This window comes from Artemia franciscana, chromosome 6 (genome assembly GCF_032884065.1).
Source record: "Artemia franciscana chromosome 6, ASM3288406v1, whole genome shotgun sequence".
Lineage (NCBI taxonomy): Eukaryota > Metazoa > Arthropoda > Branchiopoda > Anostraca > Artemiidae > Artemia > Artemia franciscana.
Genome location: NC_088868.1, coordinates 27,390,249 through 27,413,127, shown reverse-complemented (window position 1 = coordinate 27,413,127; position 22,879 = coordinate 27,390,249). Strand labels below are relative to the sequence as shown.

The following is a 22,879-nucleotide window of genomic DNA, read 5'->3' as shown; positions in this document are numbered from 1 at the left end:
GAATCCCTCAGCATTCATCACTTCTGATTTTATGACAAATCTTGGAGATTCGGCTTAACGGTACTCACGCACATTGATAAGAACTTACAAGCATAAAAGAAACAACTATCGACAATTTAAAATCATTACGAGAGAAGTATTTCACTTGAAACATATCAAACTATTCCAAACGCTAATATGGACTGCTGTAAGAGTGAGTATTGTTTTAATTTTCATCGATGTACCACACATTAATTTCAGTTAAGGGTCTAAACAGTGTTAATAGCTCATATGACCTTAAAGCCTCGACTTCATTGACATCTTTCACTCTGCCAGCAATGTTTTTGGAGTCGGATTATTTTGGAAAACTTGCTATCCCTGGACAGCCAATATGATTGAATTGCCATTGAAAATTTGGAATGACATGATTTACTTTCAAATGAAAGCTGTCTAGGCTACTGGCAGGACGAGCGATGTAATTCAAGACGAGGCTTAACAGATAAAGAAATCCACATAGCATCTAACAGAAACTTAACCTGTGTTCAATATAGCCCATTGCAAGCTATTGCAACTAACTATTAACCGATGAAGTCCTAACTGGCTAATTAAAATTCCTTGTTGGGTAAAGAAAATCGTTTTCATTGGCTGTCAATGACGAAGATATATCAAAATAAGCTATGTTGAACACAAAACAGCTCCGTGTTATTGGTGTTATTGATTGGGAAGGATTTTGATTTCCGCTCATAAGTCATACCGCTGTGTCCAATCTCAAATATTAGTGAAATATTTGGCAAAGGGTCAAATTTGTATGTTTGGTGTAATTATAGCGTTATCCCACAGTTTTGCACGCCAGTTTCATTTTCCTTTTTCCTACCTCTCACAAACAAAGAAACATGTATAATGGAGTCATTCGAAACCTGTCTATAAAAGGTATGTATGCCTTCACCCAGGAGTGTGTTTATGCTGTGCTTAATTATTCCTCCCTCCTATTTGACCTGGTTCTAACTTTAGTTTTTGCTTAATTTGACTGAGGTATAGGCAGAAAGGATCCCATTCAAATAAAGAGAAAAAAACGATTTATTACCTTGCCTACTTTGAATTTAGTCTTGAAACAACCCTTTTCCAAAATAATTCGTTTTTTTTAAATTAGCGTAACTGCCCCATATCATGGGTATAAGCCCCGGCTCATCATAGCAATAATATAATTTTGTTAATGGATATCTTCCCTTTCTCATCCAGATCATTGTGCGTTGCGTTGCTTTCAATCCTTTGCATTTATTAAATAAAAAAAACAAGCTTTTTAACTAAAAGTAAGGAGCAGCATTAAAACAAATCGAAGACACATTATTTCAAATATAGGATGGGTTTCCCCTCCTCAATACCTCACTCTTAAGGCTGAAGTTTTTAGTACTTTGAAAAAGCCTCTCATTCTCATTCAATGACCTTTTCTTTCATGTGTCAATCTTATAGAATTGGGACGAAAAGTCAAACTTTAGCATAAGAGCGAGGTATTGAGGATGGAGCAATCTCACTGAGATACTGCATTTTAGATTAGATTCATTATCTTTCAATAAAAGGTCTGTGATCAATAGGAATTAGGAATAAAATAATTTTCTTCTTAATTTCTATTTGAGACCACATAATCAATAATACGTTTAACGTTGATGTTGGTTGGTGCAATGTTGCAATAAAAAAAAATTGTACAATGTTGGTGGTGGTTGCTGCAATGTTGGTGCTGTGTTGCAATCAATAATATTCCCAATGTTTGTACTGCAGCCGGTCTCTCGTTACAAGTAGATTTTCATTTGAAAATCAATAAGGATATGTTTATGCTTTTTATGGCACTTGATATTAACAAAGTGACATATAGCAATCGTAAATTCTGGCGGTTTGTCTGGTCTGTCGTCTGTCGGTCTGTCGGTATGTCTGTCCCGGTTTTACTATTTTAGACACTTCCAGATAAGCTATAACGATGAAATTTGGCAGGCGTATCAGGGACCAAACCAGACTAAATTAGAAATAGTCATTTCTCCGATTGGACCATCTGGGGGAGGGAGTGGGGAGACGGTTAATTTGGAAAAATTAGAGAAAATTAGGTATTTTTAACTTATGGAGGACTTATCGGATCTTAATGAAATTTCGCATTTAGAAGGACCTCTACCTCAGATTTCGTATTTTATATCCCAACCGGATCCAGTGTCATTGGGAGGAGTTGGGGGGGGGGGTGAAAATCTTGGAAAAGGCTTAGAGTGGAAAGATCAAGATGAAACTTGGTGGGAAGAATAAGCACAAGTCCAAGATATGTTACTGACAAAACCCGACAAGATCCGCTCTCTTTGGGGGAGTCGGGGGGGAGAGGGTAACTCGGAAAAATTAGAAAAAAATGAGGTATTTGTAGATTATGAATTGGTAATCAGATCTTAATGTAATTTGATATTTAGAAGGACCCAGTGCTTCAGAGCTCTCATTTTAAATCCTGACCAGATCCAGTGAAATTGGGTGGGGGTGGTTATGGGGAAAGCCTGAAAATTGAAGCATCTTTATCTAACGAATGGGTAATCAGACCTTTATGAAACTTGATATATAGAAATATCTCATGTCTCAGATGCTTCCTTTTTAATTTGAATCGGATCCGAGGACATAGGGGGATTGGAGGGGGAAACAGAAATTTTGGAAACCGGACATCTTGGAAAACACTTTGAGTGGAGAGATCGGGATGAAACTTGATGGGAAGAATAAGCACAAGTTCCAGACACGTAATTGACATAATCGAAAGGGATCAGCTCTCTTTGGGGGAGTTGGGGGGGGGGGTTAATTCGGAAATAATTAGAAACATTGAGGTATTTTTAACTTAAGAACGGGTGACCAGATCTTAGTGAAATTTGATATTTAGAATGAAATCATGTCTCAGAGCTCTTATTATAATCTTGACCAGCTCGGGTGACTTTGGGGTGAGTTAGAGGGGGAAACCAGAAATCTTGGAAAACACTTAGAGTGGAGAGATCGGTATGAAACTTGGTGGGTAGAATAAGCAAATTTTGAAGATACGTGATTAACGTAACCAGACTGGATCCGCTCTCTTTGGAGGAGTTAGGAGGGGGGGTCAGTGCTTTGGCGAGTTTGGTGCTTCCGGATGTGCTAGGACGATGAAAATTGGTAGGTGTGTCAGGGACCTGCACAGATTGACTTGATAAAGTTTTTTCCCCGATTCGACCATCTGGGGGCGGGAGGCTGAAAAGAGAGGAAAAATTAGAAAAAATGAGGCATTTTTATATTACGAGTGGGTGATCGGATCTTAATGAATTTTAATATTTGGAAGGACCTTGTGTCTCAGAACTCTTATTTTAAAATCCTTACCGGAATTAAGCCTCTGTTTTACTTTTAAATTAATCTATCGATTCTTAGAATTTTGCTAGAGCTCATGTAATATGAGCACTCGGCTCTTGGCTCTTCCAACCTCGTCACAAGTGCCATACAAGCTCTTAGCTTCTTTTGAAGAAATTAAGAAGGGGAAAGACCCTCTCTCCCAAGTACAACATTCGTTCGATAGCCTAGATCAATTTTGAAGAATTAGTGAATGATAACCCAAATGTTATTCAGTCTTCCTAAAATGGTGTAAAGAGGTGCATTTCTTAGGGGTTATTATATCAAAGAAATAGCAGAAGAAAATAAAAATGAGGTTCATAGAAATGAAAATTCCAAATTTGAATACTCTTTTTATTTTAGACGGTTGCACCTGTGCCCCAAATTGCAAATGTGCCAAAGACTGCAAATGCTGCAAAGGTTGTGAGTGCAAAAGCAGTAAGTCCTTTTTTAATATAATAAAATCCAAATATATATATATATATATATATATATATATATATATATATATATATATATATATATATATATATACGCGATGTAGCAAAAGAAAACTTGTCACTATATGTGACAAAAGAAAATAATCTCTAATTAGATATATTCACAAAAACAACCATAATTGCATAGTAATGTTCTTCTGAGGCAAAAAGTAATTTAAAGCTTTATATATAAATAATTGAACCGTTTTTGCAATCGAATAACTAAAGTTTATTTGCTGACAAAGTTTGAGCATCGATTTGAAACAATAAACTTTGGGACAAGTCAGATTAGGTTTGTATGAGCATACAATTTAATAATGAATACTATAAATAATTTTGTACTATCTATTTACACAAATAATATTATCTACATATTATTTCTGTACTAATACAAATAATAAGTTAATAAAAAACATGAATAATGTAATGAAATGTAAATAATATACAATAACGAAAATAATAAATAAATAATAAAATATAAATAATATAATTGAACATTAATAATAATTTTTTTGGACAGGACAGGTAGAGTTAGGGAAAGACATCCTTTGGAAAATGTCACAAACATGAGTTAGGTGTGCAATCAAATAATAAGAACCGAATTTAATGTCATGATGATACAAGAAAACATTGCATCATCAGAAAGTTTGAGTTTCCTTTTTTTCGTTCAAATGGAGCAGTACTTTCGTTCAAATGTTCAGAAAAGGACAGTCCTTAGAAATTTTGCTGCATACCTTCTAGTAAGTACTAGAAGCTAGCTCAAAGGAATTATCATATTTTAGCAATTTTCCTTCTTTGGGAGTTCCTCGTTGTTTTTTGCTTTGAGTGACATACTCGCTAGCAAAAGGGACATAAATTTCACAATCATTACAGTCAAATTCTACATCAAATCACAGATTCTCAACATCTCTTGATGAAGGCTAGTCTCACGAATGATTTGCTAACGTGCTCTTTTTCCTTTGCTCTCTGTGAGGGTCATTGAACGCTGAAGATCACAAAATGATTTTTATTTTACCATGTCACCAGTGGCAATTTTAAAGGAGGGACAAATGGGCATTTGCTTCGGGTGCAGGAATTTTAGGTGCACAAAATTTGTAAAATATAGTCTAAAGTTTATAACTATTTTGTAATTTTTGAAATTTTATTAATAATATAAAGTGTGCAGTTAATAAATGAAAATGAATAGTAAATTTAAAATTAATAAATAAAATAAAATAATAGGAAAAGTAATTAAATAATGATAATCTAACTAAATTAAAAAAGAATTAAAAAATATACTACTAATCAATTAATAAATTAAAAACAGTTTTGTTAATAACCGTAAATTTTCTTAAAATTGGCCCTGAAAATTTTTGAGAAAGGGGAGGCACTAATCAAGATTTTGCCCAAAGACCAGAACCACCCCCGTATATCATCTTAATCTCAGAAGAAATCCCACCAGTTTCTCGGCATCTTGAGTCCTGAGAAGAAAATCGCCATCTCCCGTTAAAACGGAAATTATTTGGATAAGATATTTATCGAATATAATTTTTTCCGCTCTTTCCAACGATCTATTTAAGGACTCGGTACGATCCTCTGTTTCTCAGCAACCCATTTTTTTTTGCAATAGTTTATTTTTAAAAATAGACACAAACAAGATCAATCGGTAGAACACCAAATGCGAAACTCGACTGAACAAACAAAACAACAATCAATAAACTTCATAGTATATAAAGTTGGGAACTTCGCTCTTCTTTGTTTTCACTTTTTTATATTTGAAAATTTTTTAAAGAAACTGAGGACCTTTTAACAAAAAATTTTAAAAAGATATTAAAAATGATCTTTAAGCTGTGTAAATTTGTTCCGTTTACTTTTTTGAATAAGATGAAATAGAAAACAAAATTACTCAGCGATTATAATGTTGACAAATAGAACAAGTTAAAATCTTTAATCGAGTTTCTGTTGGAATGGGTTTTCGAAGAGTTTGCAACTTCACTCTCAGGTCGTAATTTTCTTATTTTTGCGCGAAAAGAGGTTTTTATAATTAAGTGCATTTTAGAAAGACTTTGAAAATCGGTTTTTAGGAAGTTGTACAATGTTTGATGGCGAATCAGGTTAACTGTCATTTTTGGTACCTATCTTTATACATAAAGATCGATTTTTGATTCGAAATTATTTTTTTTCAAATCGAGCAAAATAATTTTAAAAATGGTTATATTCTCAATGAAGTACAGTATTCTGAAACTGAAAAAATGCGAAGCATTTTATTCGAGAAAAGATTACTTTTTTGGAAAAAAGTAATCTTTTTAAAAGTAATTTAAGTAATCAAAGGAATTTTATTGCACACTTGAGCTTTACTTTGTTTTCAACCAATTACAAACCTGAGAGAGAGAGAAAAACTCTAGTATCCCCTCCAATATTAGTTTAAGGTAAAAAGTAAATGGTAATTTCTACTTTTACAGCATTTTATATTTTTTTATCGTGCCCTTTGTCAGTTTTTTTTTTTATATTTTCCCCCCTAAGCTTATGTTTTCTTTTTCAGACCCAGAATGCAAATGTGAGAAGAACTGTTCATGCAACTCATGTGGTTGTCACTGAGTCACAAGCCTTCACATGTCCTTTATAATCACCATTTTAGACTTTTTATCATTAATGTAAGCTAGTAAAGCTTTTGTGCCATTGTATATTAAAATTTGTTTATTCTCATCTCGTTCTAGTATGCTATTCTTTTTTCGCTTTTCTTATGATTTTTTTTTTACTTCAATAGTCTTGTGTCTAAGGGTAACTTAGAATGGAATTTGAGCACTATTTTTGGACTAGGCAGTGTTGGTTTTTAATGTAGCCATAGAGAAAATACAAGAAGCATTAGAGAGATTCAACAAAATTAAACGTTCCAAGGCATCTAGAAAAACAATTTAAAAATATGATATGGTGCTAGGTGCATTCTATCCCAAAAATTTACCCTCACCGTGGAAAATTCCTTTTTTAGAAAGTATCGCTGGAAAATCCCTGACTGAAAAATCCCCTTGACTAACATTTTTCCCCATCCCATAAAACATATTCACCTGTGGAAAATTTATCCTGCATGCAAATTGAACAGCCAAAGAAAACTATGAAAAATTAAAATAATCAAGAAAAGAAGAAATTTTGGAATGTACAAACTATATTCCAAAATATATGCAGAACATATGGTTTAGAATGTCCTATAGTATTTATTTTTACATTTTATTTTCAAACTAATTCTTTTTCTTGTTTTGAGGGTCAAATTATCATAGCAGGGTAAGATAAAGGCCAAAGAAAATAATTTGAAAATATGAAATTAGTGGCAACTGCAGAAGTGTTGCATTGCGGTTGAAGGGCACAGAAATAACAGGCTGGGACTAAGAAGCACGAGTAATTACTTCCCATGGACTTGGTTTGATACTAATCAGAGGCGCAATTGCCATGTTTCTGTGGTAGGGGGGGGTGGATTCTACCGACTAACAGCTCATTTTTACTGAACGATTTAGGTCAAGTTTCTACTCACCAATCCCCACCCGAGTACAGCCGGTCTCCGCAGCAACTACATTAAAAAAAAAAAATGCTAAGAAAAATAATAAAAAGATAAACATCGTGGAACCAACGCTCATACCACCCAAATCTAAAATAAACCTTCTTTCTAAATAAGTAATCAATATAAATAACTGATGAATATTATAATTTATGTTATTTTTTATTTTAATCTTTCGAATAATTTTTTTTAACTGTTTCTTGACGGAGTCTAGGTTACAGGACCGCCGAATCCCATTGGAAGCAGTTCCTAGGTCCGTCCTGCGCAAAGTCGATGGTTCTCAAGTCAGTTACTGAGCAGGAACTGATAATAATAATTTTATCATTAGAAAACTCTTTAGCTGGATTTGACCAAATTCCTGCTAAATTAATTAAACAAATTCTTCCGTCAATTATTACTCCACTGTGCCATTTGGTTAACCAGTCATCCAAGCTCGAAATATCCCCTCAGCGTCTCAAGTTGGCAAGAATGATAGCACTGTTTATAGGAGGTGACCGGGAACACCCGGGAACTATAGGCCTAAATCTCTTCTGTCTGTTTTTTTCTAAAATGTTTGAAAAGTCTATGCTAAAATGTCTTCTAAGTTTTCAGGACGCGACGAAGTTTTATCATCGGCACCAGTTTGACTTTCGGGAGAAGTGCTCAACAGAACACGCATGTAATATGCTTCTTCATTTTATAAGACATTTTATAAGTGTTCGCGGAGAAGCTATGTCCTGGTTCTCTTCATTCCTAACTGGTCCATCCATTACAGTTGAAGCTTCTGATGAGCATATTCCAGTTGAATACGGAGTGCCATAAGGCTCAGTTCTTGGGTCATCCATTTTCCTCATATATGTCAAAGAACTCTATCAATTATTTAGAAACCCACGATCTAATTTCTGTTGTCAATTGCTCCAGAAAGGAGAAGCTGAGGCTGGAGCCTCGACTACGCCTGGTCACATGAAGAACTCTTTGCATTCATTGGCAGCAGCACCCCATGGGCTGCAGCACCAGAGGAATCATCCCTTATCCTCAAACTACAACTGATGAAATGAAACTTGTATCAATGGTTTGATGTCAATTTATTAATTCTGAATGTAAAAAAAAGCCATTTGTTCTTAAATTCACCTGCATAGGCAAAAGCCGCCCGACTATGACAGAGTTTAAAATATCTAGGGGATTCATATCCCACCCAGCTGACCGGTTTCTTCGTTTCCTTGGGGTACTTCTAGATTAAAACTTATCTTTCAAGTGGCATATTGAGTCGATGAGGTTTAAGGTTTCTCGAGGCCTTGGAATTATTCAGAAGTTGAAGTTAGTCTTTCCTTTCTCTATCCATCGTCTATTATACTTCTCTCTTATTTATCCTTATTTATGTTACTGCTTGTCAGCGTGGATGTCTACATTTCCATCTTTACTTACACCTTTACATAGTCCTGTACTGAAATAAGCAAAGGTTCTGCAGTCTACCACCCATATCTCTGTTGAACTTCTGAAGATAAAAGATAGTTATACGCTACACCTCTGTTGGATTACATTTCAATATTTCCGTGGAGACCTTACAACAAGTTTTTCCGGGCTTTGTAGTGCGTGCAGAGACCGGTTGTACTCGGGTGGGGATTGGTGAGTAGAATCTGAATATATTTTAAGTGTAATTATGCTTAATATTTATTCATATTCTGTTTTTTTTTCGAAAATAACAGCCATTGGGCCCTTTGGAGGGTTGCCAAAGCTTTTTGGGACTAAAGTGTCAAATTAAGCAAAAAAGGGACACTTTTAGTGTCCTCCTAGAAAATTGGTCAATATACTTTAAAAGTTGACAAAAAAAGGGTTTTAATGGTTTTCTCGCAACTCCAGGGCCAGATTTACGTTCTTCTTTTTCAAGTAAAAGCTAAGCGGTTCTTTAAATAAGTAAAATCCCATGTAAAACCTCAAATCGCCTAATACGCGAAGATGAAAAAGAATTCAGTACAATTTCTCGGGTTCTCTAAAACCTTCGGTTGTACAAGTTATTCTTCTTCCGAAAACTCGGTAAAGCCGTGTTTTTATTATGGCGTTTTCCGGCACCAGAGCCGGCTTTACCGCTTTTTGGAGGACAGTTTTCATTTTCATCGTTTTTGGCAAAGAAAATTCGAAAGCGCAGTCTTATTTCAGGAACTGCAGAAGTTGTTTAGTTTTTTCGTTTTCAGCCAAAATGTCTACTCTGTACGGCGAGAAAACTAAAACGGCGATAAAATCTGTCTTCGCTATTAGCCGCCCCAGCCGTCTCGGGCGGAAAATGCCATAATGAAGACAGGGATTAAAAAATTTGCGCCAGCAGACCACAGATTCGATGTCTGTCGCTGTCGACACGGCTTAATTGCCCTCGCTTCTTTTTTTCCTTCGGTAGCATATCAGATCTTTTGCAAAATTTTGTCGACCATTTCCCGCAGACTGATATCGAAAACCGAGTGAAACGCGCTTGGCTTGGAACGTGCTTCACATCCTTTTCACCTGGCTTTCGCCAACGCGTTTGGTAACGCTGCTCTCACAAAAATACACAACCAGAGCGTTATTTCATCAAAACATTAATGTATTCATGAGATCTATTAACTAAGAAATCAAACTTGATAAGGAGAGAAATAATGACAAGACAAATATCACTTGCTCTGTATAAAGCTAATTTATTCTTAAAAAAAACAAAGAAATGTCAAATTCTTTGCAAATAGTGACAAGACAAATATCAGATGTGCTCAATCAAATGTCGAAATAAAAAGAAAAAGCACAGAAAACCAAAGGAAAAGGCTTTTTGGTGTCAAGAATAGCTATACTTTTTCGAGGAAAATCTGTTTTCTCTGTCCACTCCCTTTCTTCTGAGAAGAGGTCAACGGCGTCTGTAAAAGACAATGGAAAGGCTTATTTAATCGCAATCCTTTCAACCAAAAGCAGAATGGTGCACAACAAATGTCTAAGCAAATCCAAAATATTTTGAGCTAGGCCTTTGCCATGTTCGTGGCTCAAAATGGACCGAACCAAAAATCCAGACAGCATGAAGGGATCCCTTTATAAGGGAAAGACTGTGCTGGATTTCACATACGGTGCATTCTATGTTATGAAGGCTTACGAAAATTGAGCAGATACAGAATGAATCGGATTCCAATTCAGAAGCGTTATACAGAGGTCCAGCCACACCCTGGGTTCAGAAAAGGCCGAGTTTTTCAAGAAAGAAAGGAGAAAAGTACAAGAATGTGAGAGTATGAAGGGAAACTTTAATGCAAAATTCCTGGACAAGAAATCTGTTCAAAGCTTCAGCTTTCTTTTTTGAAAAAAAAATCAATTTCTAGTGGTTAACCATTTTAAAGAAATTAACTTCGGCTACTGCAATCTGATTTCAGTTATTTGGTTTTCTGATTGGTCAGTGAAATAGGTCAGGTTCAAATTCATTCTCTATTTGCTCATCCTTTTCGTCAGCTTTGCAGTACCCCTCAAAAAGTTGTTTTGTAAAGTTGTTGGTGGTTGTTGGTGGGATCTGCCACCGATTCACCGACACACCACTACGCGTAACCATCTGCTTTACATGCATGAGGGAATCCAAAGTTTTCACTTCCAACCGATTAGCAACTTAGTTTTAATGTTTGTTAGTTGAGAAAACTGTCTTTCGGCACCAGCACTTGAGTGAGGTAATTTGCATAAGTTCAACATAAAGTTTGATAGTTCAAAGAATTTGGGAGTGCCGTCGGGATTCTTCACATCTAACAAGAGCTTCCAAAATTAAGATGGTGAGGAGATTAGCTCTTCACTACCTGACTTCAGGATCATGTGACTTAAAGTCAAATGTTTCACCACGTTTCAATTTTCGCGCTTTTGAAAAGGAAAGTAGTGCGAACACGATAAAAAAAAATAGCTAAGACGAAAACGAACCTGAAAAGCACAAAGCACAAATCAAAAGTAGTTGCAGTTAAGAGAAAACGGAAAATAAATGCATATGGTATTGATTTTGAAAAAATGCCAAAAAGTGTCCTTTTTTTCAAGAAGTTGCCTTTTTTCACCCAATAGTGGCACGGTGTCACCCAGAGTGAAAAAGTGTCAAAAAGCACTAAAAGTGTCCCTTTGGCAACCCTGGCCCTTCGGCATATTTTGTTTATAAATGGAAGTATATTGGTAATAAAAGAAACTTAAACTTGACCTAAATTGGTCAGTAAAAATGAGCTATTAGTCGGTAGAATACATCCCCCCCCCTATCACAGAAAGATAGCAATTGCGCCTCTGGTCAGGATCAAACCAAGTCCATGGGAAGTAATTACTCGTGCTTCTTAGTCCCAGCCTGTTATTCCTGTGCACTTGAACCGGAAAGTAACTCTTCTGCAGTTGCCACTAATTTCATATTTCCAAATTATTTTCTTTGGCCTTTATTTTACCCTGCTATGATAATTTGACCCCCAAAACAAGAAACAAAATTAGTTTGAAAAAAAAATACTATAGGACATTCTAGACCATACGTTCTGCCTATATTTTGCAACATAGTTTGAGTATTCCAAAATTTCTTCTTTTCTTGATTATTTTTATTTGTCACAATTTTCTTGGGCTGCTCAATTTGCATGTGGGAGAAATTTTCCACAGGGGAATATGTTTTAGGGGATGGGGAAAAATTTTAGTCAAGGAGATTTTTCGGGAAGCTTTCCAGAGGACAATTTTCCACTGTTGGGTGATTTTCCAGTGATACTTTCTAAGAAAGGAATTTTCCACGGTGAGGGTAAATTTTTGGGATAGAATGCACCTAGCACCATTTCATCTTTTTAAATTGTTTTTCTAGATGCCTTGGAACGTTTATCTCTCTAATGCTTCTTGTATTTTCTCTATGGCTACATTAAAAACCAACACTGCCAAGTCCAAAAATAGTGCTCAAATTCCATTCTAAGTTACCCTTAGACATAAGACTATTGAAGTTAAAAAAATAATAAGAAAAGCGAAAAAAGAATAGCATACTAGAACAAAATGAGAATAAACAAATTTTAATATTCAATGGCACAAAAACTTTACTAGCTTACATTAAGGGTAAAAAGTCTAAAATGGTGATTATAAAGGACATGTGAAGGCTTGTGACTCAGTGACAACCACATGAGTTGCATGAACAGTTCTTCTCACATTTACATTCTGGGTCTGAAAAAGAAAACACAAACTTAGGGGGGAAAATATAAAAAACTGACAAAGGGCACGATAAAAAGTATAAAATGCTGTAAAAAGAGAAATTACCATTTACTTTTTACCTTAAACTAATCTTGGAGGGGATACTAGAGTTTTTCTCTCTCTTTCTCTGGTTTGTAATTGGTCGAAAACAAAGTAAAGCTCAAGTGTGCAACAAAATTCCAATACAAATTTTTTGAAGTAATCTTATCTCGAATAAAATGTTTCGTATTTTTTCAGTTTTAGAATACTGTACACCATTGAGAATATAACCATTTTTAAAATTATTTTGCTCGATTTGAGAAAAAATAATTTTGAATAGAAAATCGATCTTTATGTATAAAGATAGGTACCCAAAATGACAGTTAACCTGATTCGCCATCAAACATTGTACAACTTCCCAGAAACCGATTTTCAAAGTCTTTCTGAAATGCACTTAATTATAAAAACTTCTTTTCCCGCAAAATTAAGAAAATTACGACCTTAGAGTGAAGTTGCAAACTCTTCGAAAACCCATTCCAACAGAAAATCGATTAAAGATTTTAACTTGTTCTATTTGTCAACATTATTATCGCTGAGTAATTTTGCTTTCTATTTCATCTTATGCAAAAAAGTAAATGGAACAAATTTACACAGCTTAAGATCATTTTTAATATCTTTTTTAATTTTTTTTGTTAAAAGGTTCTCAGTTTCTTTAAAAAAATTTCATATATAAAAAAGTGAAAACAAAGAAGAGCGAAGTTCCCAACCTTATATACCATGAACTTTATTGATTGTTGTTTTGTTTGTTCAGTCGAGTTTCGCTTTTGGTGTTCTACCGATTGATCTTGTTTGTGTCTATTTTTAAAAATACATTATTGCAAAAAAAAAGGGTTGCTGAGGAACAGAGGATCGTAACGAGTCCTTAAATAGATCGTTGGAAAGAGCGGAAAAAATTATATTCGATAAATATCTTATCCAAATAATTTTTCCGTTTTAACGGGAGATGGCGATTTTCTTCTGAGGACTCAAGATGCCGAGAAACTGGTTGGATTTCTTCTGAGATTAAGATGATATACGGGGTTGGTTCTGGTCTTTGGGCAAAATCTTGATTAGTACCTCCCCTTTCTCAAAAATTTTCAGGACCAATTTTAATAAAATTTACGTTTATTAACAAAACTGTTTTTAATTTATTAATTGATTAATAATAGATTTTTTAATTCTTTTTTAATTTTGTTCGATTATCATTATTTAATTACTTTTCCTATTATTTTATTTTATTTATTAATTTTAAATTTACTATTCATTTTCATTTATTAACTGCACACTTTATATTATTAATGAAATTTCAAAAATTACAAAATAGTTATAAACTTTAGACTATATTTTACAAATTTTGTGCACCTAAAATTTCTGCTCCCGAAGCAAAAGCCTATTTGTCCCTCCTTTAAAATTGCCACTGGTGACATGGTTAAATAAAAATCATATTGTGATCTTCAGTGTTCAATGACCGTCACAGAGAGCAGAGACAAAGAGGCCGTTAGCAAATTATCCCTGAGACTAGCCTTCATCAAGATACGTTGAGAATCTGTGATTTGATGTAGAATTTGACTGTAATGATTGTGAAATTTATGTCCCTTTTGGTAGCGAGTATGTCACTCAAAGCAAAAAACACAACGAGGAACTCCTAAAGAAGGAAAATTGCTAAAATATGAAAATTCCTTTGAGCTAGCTTCTAGTACTTACTAGAAGGTATGCAGCAAAATTTCTAAGGACTGTCCTTTTCTGAACATTTGAACGAAAAAAAAAGGAAACTCAAACTTTCTGATGATGCAATGTTTTCTTGTAACATCATGACATTAAATTCGGTTCTTATTATCTGATTGCACACCTAACTTATGTTTGTGACCTTTTCCAAAGGATTTCTTTCCCTGACTCCACCTGTCCTGTCCCAAAAAATTATTATCAATGTTCAATTATATTATTTATATTTATTATTTATTTGTTATTTACGTTATTGTATATTAATTACATTTTATTATTATAGTCATATTTTTTATTAATTTATTATTCGTATTAAAGGTAAAGGATACGGCATTAGACTTTACAGTCCGTACCGGCGGTGCTGATCTCCGTTTCTTGGCCCTTCAGCCAGGAAGTGCAATGGGGGGCTGGGGGCCAGCCATCCTGTGCTTTTGCACACCCTTCCTGTTTACCTTCCCCAGATTTCTCCAGGTGCCCATTTAGAGCTGGGTCGACTCTGGCTAAGCTTACAGAGTCACGCCACTGACCCCCGTCCCAAACTGAAGAATTGGGTACACTGGGATTCGAACCCGCGTCCTCTCAGACAAGGGATCCCGAATCCAGCGCACCAACCCACAAATATATATAAAATAATAATATAATATTCTTACACCAAATAATATAATTATAATAATATAATAATAATATTAAATATATTAATAAAATAATAATATATATAATACACCAACCCAAATAATATATAAATAATAATATTTTTGTAAATAAATAGTATAAAATTATTTATAGTATTTATACTTAAATTATATATTCACACAAACCTCAACTGACTTGTCCCAAAATTTATAATTTATTGTTTCATCTTGATGCTTAAACTTTGTCAGCAAGTAAACTTTAATTGTTCGAAGGCGAAAACGGCTAAATTACATAAATATAGAGCTTTAAATTATTTTTTGCTTATATATATATATATATATATATATATATATATATATATATATATATATATATATATATATATATATATATATATATATATATATATATATATATATATATATATATATATATATATATATATATATATATATATATATATATATATATATATATATATATATATATATATATATATATATATATATATATATATATATATATATATATATATATATATATATATATATATATATATATATATATATATCTTTTTTGATTGTATTATATTTAAAAAGCACTTACTGCTTTTGCACTCACAACCTTTGCAGCATTTGCAGTCTTGGGCACATTTGCAATTTGGGGCACAGGTGCAACCGTCTAAAATAAAAGGAGTATTCAGTTTTGGAATGTTCATTTCTATGAACCTCATTTGTATTTTCCTCTGCTTTCTTTGACATAATAATCCCTAAGAAATGCACTTCCTTACACAATTTTGGGAAGACAAAATAACACTTGGATTGTCATTTACTAATTCTTCAAAATTGACCTAGGTTATCAGACAAAAGCTCTAATCGGTGGAGGGGAATTTCCCCTTCTTACTTTCCTCGAAAATAAGTATAAACGTGTCCTTATTGATTTTAAAATCAAAATCCACTTGTAACGAGAGACCGGCTGCAGTACCAACATGGAGAATATTATTGATTGCACACCAACATTACAGCAAGCACCACCAGCATTGCACACTTTACTGATCGCAACATTGCACCAACCAACATCAACGTTGTGGTCTCAAATGGAAATTAGGAAGAAAATTATTTAATTCCTTCTTTCTATTGATCAGACAGACCTTTCTTTGAAAGATTATGAATCTAATTTAAGATGCACTTTCTGGAACAGGAATTATTCCGTATATCAGGGAGTTTGCTCCATCCTCAATACCTTGCTCTTTACGCTAAAGTTTAACTTTTCGTCCCAATGCTTTAGTTATGACTCATGAAAGACAAAGTAGTTTAAAGAGATTGAGAGGCTTTTTCAAAGTAATAAAAAACTTCATCTTTAAGAGTGAGGTATTGAGGAGGGAAACCCTCCTATATTTGAAATAATGTGTGTTTAATTTAAGTTTTAATGTTACTCCTTACTTTTAGTTAAAAAGCTTGTGTTTTTTAATGAATTAACGCAAAAGATTAGAAGCAACGCGACGCACAATGATCTGGATGAGAAAGGGAAGGCATACTGTAACAAAATGATATCTAACAGTTCGTGGTAACAAACTGTAGTAAGGAGCGACCCGGCTAAATAGTAACCAAAATTCTAAAAAATGGAATTTTGATACCAATAGTTACATCAAAAGAATTGCATTTTAATGTTGATTTTAAATGTACAAGTTTCATCACGTTTAGTCTTACCCATCAAAAGTTACGAGCCTGAGAAAATTTGCGTATTTTTAGAAAATAGGGGGGAAAACCCCCTAAAAGTCATAGAATCTTAACTTAAATCACACCTTCAGATTCAGCGTATCAGAGAACCTTTCTGTAGAAGTTTATAGCTCCTATGTACAAAAATGTGGAATCATGAATTTTTATCCAGAAGGCAGATCAGGGATGCGTGTTTATTTGTTTTTTTTTTTTTTTTTCAGGGGTGATCGTATCGACCCAGTTGTCCTAAAATGTTGCGAGAGGGCTCATTCTAACGGAAATGAGCCGTTCTAGTGCCCTTTTTAAGTGACCAAAAAAACTGGAGGGCACCTAGGCCCCCTCCCACGGTAATTATTTTCCCAAAGTCAACGGATCAAAATCTGAGATAGCCATTTTATTCAGCGTAGTCGAAAAACCTTATAACTATGTCTTTGGGGACGACTTACTCCCCCACAGTCCCCGTGGGAGGGGCAACAAGTTACAAACTTTGACCAGTGCTTACATATAGTAATGGTTATTGGGAAGTGTACAGGCATTTTCAGGAGGATTTTTTTGGTTGAGGGAGGGTTTGAGAGGAAGGGGATATGCTGGGGGGAACTTTCCATCGAGAATTTGTCATGGGGGAAGAAAATTTCCATGATGGGAGCGCTGGATTTACTAGCATTATTTAAAAAAAAACAATGAAAAAATAAATATGAAAAATTTTTTTTCAGCTGGAAGTAAAAAACAGCATTAAAGCTTAAAACAAACAGAAATTATTACCCATATGAGGGGCTCACCTCCTCCTAATACCTCGCTCTTTACGCTAAAGTATTTTTAGAATTTCAACTATTTATTCTACGGCTTTTGTGATTCAGGGGTCATTCTTAATGAATCGGGACAAAATTTAAGCTTTAGTGTAAAGAGCGAGGTACTGACGAGAGGGCGAACCCCCTCATATATGTAATAAAAACATGAGAATACAAAAGTTCTTTACGTAAGCTAATTTATAAGTTACGTAAATCTTTTACTAATAAAAAGATTCGTAAATTATTAAAAGTTCTAGTTACCTTTTTAATTAACCAAAAAATCGGAGGGCAACTAAGCTTCCTCCCCCGCTCTTTTTTTCTCAAAATCATTCGATCAAAATTATGAGAAAGCCATTTAGCCAAAAAAAAATATGCAAATTTCGTTATAATTATTCCTCTGAGGAGAGCCAAAATCAAAACATGCATTGATTCAAAAACGTTCAGAAATTAAATAAAAAAACAAGTTTTTTTAACTGAAAGTAAAGAGCGACATTAAAACTTAAAACGAACTGAAATTACCTCGTATATGAAAGGGGCAGCTTCCTCATCAACACCCCGCTCTTTACGCTAAAGTTTTTTTTTACTGTTTTAAAAAGAAAAATTGAGAAAAAGAGTAAAAAAAAGTTGCTGGCAGAGTGAAAGATGTCAATGAAGTCGAGGCTTTAAGGTCATATGAGCTATTAACACTGTTTAGACCCATAACTGAAATTAATGTGTGATACATCGATGAAAAATAAAACAATACTCACTCTTACAGCAGTCCATATTAGCGTTTGCAATAGTTTGATATGTTTCAAGTGAAATACTTCTCTCGTAATGATTTTAAATTGTCGATTGTTGTTTCTTTTATGCTTGTAAATTCTTATCAATGTGCGTGAGTACCGTTAAGCCTAATCTCCAAGATTTGTCATAAAATCAGAAGTGATGAATGCTGAGGGATTCGGTGTGAATGCCGAAGGAATTTTTGTGTGTGAAAATGAGTTGTCGTTAGTACCCAAGCTGTTGTTGGGATTCCCTTATTTAATTTTTTATTTTAGCTTCTTTATAATTCTATATAAAAGTTTACCACATAGATTTTGCCTTTCATGATAAATAGAGCGTCCAAAGAAGGAAAAAAAAGGACAAAGCAGCTTAAGACAATTAGAGACTATAAATAATGGAAACTTCCACCGAAAACTAGCAGCATGGCTACCTGCTTACTTCAGACAAAAAGTATATGATACAGAAGTCAGTTTGCCGTATCTTAAAATGATAAAAAAAAAAGTCTGGTGTCTGAGTGCCTCTAGGCTGTTTGTGATGACGTTAATGCGTGCTAGAAGCCTGAGAAACTTAGGATAGGTGAGCACAAGCACCAAATCGATTGGTACCCTACCATTATTTTAGTTGGCCGTCTGTATTATATACATTTTGTCTGTGCTGCTTACTTAGACTTTTCTGTAGTTCATTCGTGCGTCTCATTAAGTCCAAGATTTTGGAAAGGGTTCCCAAATTACGCAAAGTAAAGAAAGTTACCATGCCATCAAAACTGGAAAGAATATGTGTTTAATAAGGAAACACCAACCAAAACTGTGCAAGCACAATTTCTGGGAGAAAATATCAACTATCAAAATTCACAAAAGTTTTGATTTGAAATAAAAAAGTGACCTGTTTAGACCTTTAATTTTTTCGGTATCGTTAAGGTAAAAAGTGTTCGAAATGCACTAAAAGTACCCCTTTGGTAGCTATGGTCCAGCCCAGCTCTTTACTTTCAAATATATTTTTTGTCATGTTTTAACACCAGCGTTAGGAATAGTATACTTTAGAAGAGAAACGCCTCCTTTAGACAAATTGCAGAATGTGCTGCAGCTTGTTAAAGTCGATTTGAAGGAATAGCTCCGCATCACCAAAAAAGTTCCTCGTCGCAGTTTTAAGCTGCTCAGACAATTAAAATATGGATGGTAAAAAAACTGGCCTTTATTGGGCCTTCCTGGCAAAAGGGGTATAGGAACAAGCCAACAACATCTCTTGATGATGGCTAGTCTCAAGGAGAATCCGCTAGCGGGTTCTTTGTATCTGTGATGACTGTCATTCGACGGTAAAGATCACAAAATGGTTAGGGGCGCAAAGTTTCAAACATCTAATGGTTATAATCATTTGTAATTTTTGAAAATTTCTTAATAAAGTAGAGAGCGCAGTTACTAAATGAAAATAATTAGTAAATTATAAATTAATTAATAAAATAAAATAAAATGAAATAACTAAGTTATTAATAATTAAATAGTTTAATTAATAAATTAAAAAGAATTAAAAATACATTATAAATCAATTAATAAAAATAATTTCGTTAACGGAAATTTTCTTAAAATTTGACCTGAAAAATTGTCTGAAAAAGGGGAGGTGCAGATCAAGATTTTGCCCAAAGACCATAACCACCTTTGCATATCACCTTAATCCCAGAAGAGATCCTCACAGTTTCTCGATACTTCAAGACCTGAGAGGAAAATTGCCCTTTTCCGTTAAAACCGAAATTATGTGGATAAGATAGCTATCGAACATGATTTTTTCCGCTCTTTCCAACGGTCTATCTAAGCACTCGGTACGATCCTCTGTTGCTTAGCAACAAAATTTGTTTTTTAACAATTTATTTTTAAAAACAGACACAAACAAGATCAATCCATAGAACAACCAAAAGCGAAACTCAACTAAACAAACGAAACAACAATCAATAAACTTGAAGGTATATAAAGGTAGGAACTGCGCTTTTCTATGTTTTCGCCTTTTTATTTTTTTTTAAATTCTCAAATAAACTGAAAAACTTGCTACTAAAACTTGAACAAGACATCAAAAATGACCTTTGCGCTGTGTAAATTTGTTCTATTCCGCCTTTTTGCATAAGATGAACTTGAAAGCAAAATTACTCAGCAATTTTTTTTTACTCATATTATTTAAGAGAAAATCATTCTTTTATGTTTCATCTTAGCTTGTCTTACAAAGACTTAGTTTAATTTTCTTCCTTTTTTTGTTTGTTTTCAAAATTAATTATAATTTTGGTGAATAGAACAAGTTAAAATCTTTAATCGAGTTTCTCTCGGAACGGGTTTTCGACGAGTTTGCAACTTTGCTTTCAGGTCGTAATTTGCTTATTTTTTGGGACAAAGAGGTTTTTATAATTAACTCTATTTCAGAAAGACTTTCAAAATCTGTTTCTAGGAAATTGTACAACGTTTGATGGCAATTCAGGTTAGATGTCATTTCTGGTACCTGTCATTATCCATAAGCATCAATTTTTGATTCGAGCTCATTCTTTCTCAAACCGAGCAAAATAATTAAGGAATCCCTCCTTACTTGAGGTTTGTCCCACGATCTTACATCACATATTCTACTCGTATTTTGGAATATAGATAGAATTTCCATATATCTTTATTTCTTCATTCTTTTTATTTGTCAAAAATTTCCTTTTGTCTGCTCAATTTTTTACGTGGTGAGAATTGTCGGGGGGAATTTTCTGAAGTGGGGGTTGTTCCGTATGGGTAGTTTTCCGAGTGAGATCTCTGGGAGACCAAGGAATTTTTTCTGCGGGGGATACGTCCGACCAAGATAAAATAGCGGAAGTCAAACAAACATCTGTAGCGATGAAGTGAGCGTTAAAGGGAAATCAATTACCCGTTCTATACACATTCATTTTTGTTGTTTTTGTTGCTCCTTTTTGGTCCTTGTCGTACTATAGTGCATAGAACACAGAAATGTGCACTTTTCTGTGAAAAGCCAGAAAGCGTCATACAAAAGTGCTACAGTTTCTTTGTGTATTAAATAAAAGAAACAAGTTTTTTTAACGGAGAGTAAATAAATACTACTTATTAGTAGTATTATTAGTATTATAGTAGTATTATTAGTCTACTTATTAGTAGAGAAAATAAATTACTTCATATATGAAAGGGGCTGCATCCTCATCAACGCCCCGCTCTTAACGTTAAAATTTGACTCTTTCTCTTAACTCTGTTTTTTAAAACAGTAAAAAACTTTAGCGTAAAGAGCGGGGCGTTGATGAGGAAGCAGCCCCTTTCACATATGAAGTAATTTCTGTTCGTTTTAGGTTTTAATGTCGCTCCTAACTTTCCGTTAAAAAACTTGTTTTTTTTATTTAATTTCTCAAGGTTTTTGAATCCATGCATGTTTTGATTTTGGCTCTCCGCAAATGAATAATTAAAACGAAATTTGCATATTTATTTTTTTGACTAAATGGCTTTCTCATAGTTTTGATCGAACAACTGTGAGAAAAAAAAGCAGCGGGGGAGGAGGCCTAGTTGCCCTCCGGTTTTTTGGTTACTTAGAAAGGCAACTAGAACTTTTAATTTTTAACGAATGTTTGTATTAGTAAAAGATATACGTAACTTATAAATTAGCTTACGTAACAAACCTCTGTATTCTCATGTTTTTATTACATATATGAGGGGGCTCACCCCCTCGTCAGTACCTCGCTCTGTACACTAAAGCTTAAATTTTTTCACAATTTCTTAAGAATGACCCCTGAATCACAAAAGCCGTAGAATAAATAGTTGGAATTACTAAAAATACTTTAGCGCAAAGAGCGAAGTATTAGGAGGAGGCGAGCCTATCATATGCGTAATAATTTATGTTCGTTTTAAGTGGTTTTAATTCTGCTCCTTACTTTCAGTTGAAAAAACTTTTTCGTATTTATTTTTTCATTGTTTTTTTTTTAAATAATGCTAGAAAATCCTGCACTACCTTCATGGAAATTTTCTTCCCCCATGATAAATTCCTCCAAGGAAAGTTCTCCTAGTATATCCCCCTCTTTTTAATCCCCCCCAAAACCAAATAATCCCCTTGACAACGTCTGTACACTTCCAAATAACCATTACTATATGTAAGCACTGGTCAAAGTTTGTAACTTGTGGCCCCTCCCACGGGGACTCTGGCGGAGTACGTCGTCCCCAAAGACATAGTTATAAGGTTTTTCGACTACGTTGAATAAAATGGCTACCTCAAAATTTTGATCCGGTGGCTTTGGGAAAATATTTAGCGTGGGGGGGGCCTAGGTGCCCTCCAATTTTTTTGGTCACTGAAAAATGGCACTAGAACTTTTTATTTCCGTTAGAATGAGCCCTCTTGCAAGATTTTAGGACCACTGGGTCGGTACGATCACCCCTGAAAAAAAATCAACAAAAAAACAAACGAATAAACACGCATCCGTGATCTGCCTTCTGGCAAAAAATACAAAATTCCACATTTTTGTAGATAGGAGCTTGACACTTCTACAATAGGGTTCTCTGATACGTTGAATCTGATGGTGTGATTTTGTTAAGATTCTATCACTTTTAGGGGGTGTTTTCCCCCATTTTCTAAAATAAGGCAAATTTTCGCAGGCTCGTAACTTTTGATGGGTAAGTTTAAACTTAATGAAACTTATATATTTAAAATCAGCATTAAAATGCAATTATTTTAATGTAACTATTGTTATGAAAATTCCGTTTTTTAGAGTTTTGGTTACTATTGAGCCAGGTC

The 22,879-nt window shown here is 34.2% G+C and overlaps 3 long non-coding RNA genes across 4 annotated transcripts in view; 1 reads left to right on the top strand and 2 right to left on the bottom strand.

Moving 5' to 3' along the window:
* LOC136028261 (uncharacterized) overlaps positions 1–22,879 on the bottom strand; it is a 193,374-nt gene that overhangs the window by 12,426 nt on the left and 158,069 nt on the right. Inside the window, exon 1 of one of the 2 annotated variants that reach the window (XR_010617780.1) lies at positions 89–106. The exons of the other annotated variant lie outside the window; for it this stretch is intronic. This is a non-coding gene — a long non-coding RNA (uncharacterized LOC136028261). Of the gene's footprint in view, positions 1–88; positions 107–22,879 lie in introns of those variants that run through there. 2 annotated transcript variants of the gene reach the window in all.
* LOC136028264 (uncharacterized) lies at positions 46–6,506 on the top strand. The gene is made up of 3 exons (XR_010617785.1): positions 46–193; positions 3,706–3,780; positions 6,343–6,506. It is a non-coding gene; the product is annotated as an uncharacterized LOC136028264 (long non-coding RNA).
* Positions 12,308–18,270, bottom strand: LOC136028262 (uncharacterized). Its single transcript, XR_010617784.1, has 3 exons — positions 18,127–18,270; positions 15,478–15,552; positions 12,308–12,471 (listed from the first exon to the last, which is right to left on the bottom strand). It is a non-coding gene; the product is annotated as an uncharacterized LOC136028262 (long non-coding RNA).